The sequence below is a fragment of the Monodelphis domestica genome, chromosome 5 (genome assembly GCF_027887165.1).
Source record: "Monodelphis domestica isolate mMonDom1 chromosome 5, mMonDom1.pri, whole genome shotgun sequence".
Taxonomy (NCBI): domain Eukaryota; kingdom Metazoa; phylum Chordata; class Mammalia; order Didelphimorphia; family Didelphidae; genus Monodelphis; species Monodelphis domestica.
The window spans coordinates 285,105,368-285,107,303 of NC_077231.1; the positions used below are offsets into that span (position 1 = coordinate 285,105,368).

At 37.9% G+C, this 1,936-nt stretch overlaps 1 pseudogene; it reads right to left on the bottom strand.

The window, feature by feature from the left end:
• Nucleotides 1-1,119: 1,119 nt before the first annotated feature.
• LOC130454742 (transcription factor BTF3-like) lies at nucleotides 1,120-1,569 on the bottom strand (annotated as a pseudogene).
• Between the last annotated feature and the right edge of the window lie 367 nt (nucleotides 1,570-1,936).

A 1,936-nucleotide genomic window follows, 5' to 3' on the forward strand; every position in this document is an offset into this window, starting at 1 on the left:
TCTCCAGGCCTGGTTCTCAATCCACTGAGCCACCCAGCTGCCCCCAGGAATGGGTGAATTTAATTCAGGTGATCACTACATATAATGCTGTGGGTAAGAATCCCTTAGAAGAAATGGTATAGTCCTCATAGTCAGCAAAGGGATGAGAAAAGCAGTAATTGTATATAATCTCAAAAATCACAATATCTGTTCAAATCCAATGCAAACTGTTCAACATTAAAGTAATACAAATCTATCCTCCAACCATTGATGCTATGGGGGCCAAATTTGTTCAATTCTATGAAGACTTACAACATTTCCTAAAAAAAATCCAAAAAAAGAAGTCATATTCATCATAGAGGATTGGAATTTTAAACTAGGAAATCAAAAGATAATTGGAATGACAGGCAATTTTGCCCTTGAAGTACAAAATGAAGCAGGGCAGAGATGCATAGAGTTTTGTCAAGATCACTCAATGGTCATAGCAAACACTCTTTTTCAACAACCCAAAAGGTGACTTCATGCATGAACGTCACTAGATGGTCAGTGTTGAAATCAGAACAGTTATATATTTTGTAACTAAAGGTGGAGAAGTTTTATACAGCCAGTCAAAATAAGATCTAGAATTGATTTCTTGTTGATTGATTATGATATTAAGATTATGAGTTTCTTGTTGCAAAATTCAGACTTAAATTGAAAGTAGGGGAAACCATTAGACTGTATAGGTATGACCTACACAAATCACTTATGAATATAAATTAGAGGTCAGGAATAGATTTGAGGGTTTAGATTTAGTAGATTTAGTAGTTCCTGAAAAACTATGGACAGTGTAAAAGCTGGGTGGAAGCTTAACAGAAAAAAAATCTAGATCATTGCAACTATTCCCATATCTTCCTGATAAATCGAGGGAGCAAAGAAATGGAAGCAATGTCAGATCTTATATTCTTGGGCTCAAAATGGTGACCGCAATCATGAAATTAAAAGATACTTGCCCCTTGGGAGGAAATCTCAGGAAATCTGGACAGGACATTAAAAAAGCAAAGACATCACCTCGCTAACAAAGGTCTTTATAGTCAAGGGTATAGTTTTTACAGCAACAATGTATAGCTGTGAGAGTTGGACTATAAGGAAAGTTGAACATCACAGAATATACAGATATTCCATTCTGTTTCCTTCATTCTAAGACGCTTCATCAAAATTCTCAGTGAGATCTGGAACTTCATTCTCCTCCTCCTCCTCCTCCAAGGTTGCTTTTCCATTTGACAGTTTATGTAAAACCTGTGCCAGTCTTACTGATCTAGTCCATGCTGGTCTACGATATTAGGGAGCATTTCTGCTAGCTACTTTATGGAAATTGTTTACTGCCAAAGATGTCTAAACTTTAGAGTCATCATTCCCTGGTTGGTAAACATATTCCCCTCTTCAACACCACAGATATTGTTTACTCCTAATTTCTCTAAGGGAAACTGAGGTTTCTCATTATCTGCTGTAGCTGTTTTATGAACCAACCACTTTTTTCTTTCTCTGGGCAGTTCCTTTCTCACAAATGAGCACTTACACCTATAGCTTAGAAAGTTTCTATTGGTCCATAGTTGGGTTTTTTTTTTTCATTTTAACAGAATGGAAGTGAAGCTGCTCAGATGACTCAGGGGCTTATCCCTGGGGTTGCAGTAGAAGAGCTGAAGATAGGACATGCAAGATGGCAGTCAAAGAGGAAGCTGGAAAACGAACTACTTACCAAGCATATATTTACACAGGCATCCCAAATGCAATGTGTCCAAAGCTGAATTCACCATCTTAGCCCTGCAGATTCACTCTTCTTCTGAACTTCCCTTTCTCTGCTGAGAGCACCACCATGCAGCAGTCACTCAGATTTGCAACCTTGGGGTTATTCTTGAATCCTCACTCTCATCTCACATATACAGTTTGTGACCAAAACTTGTTATTTCCACCTCCT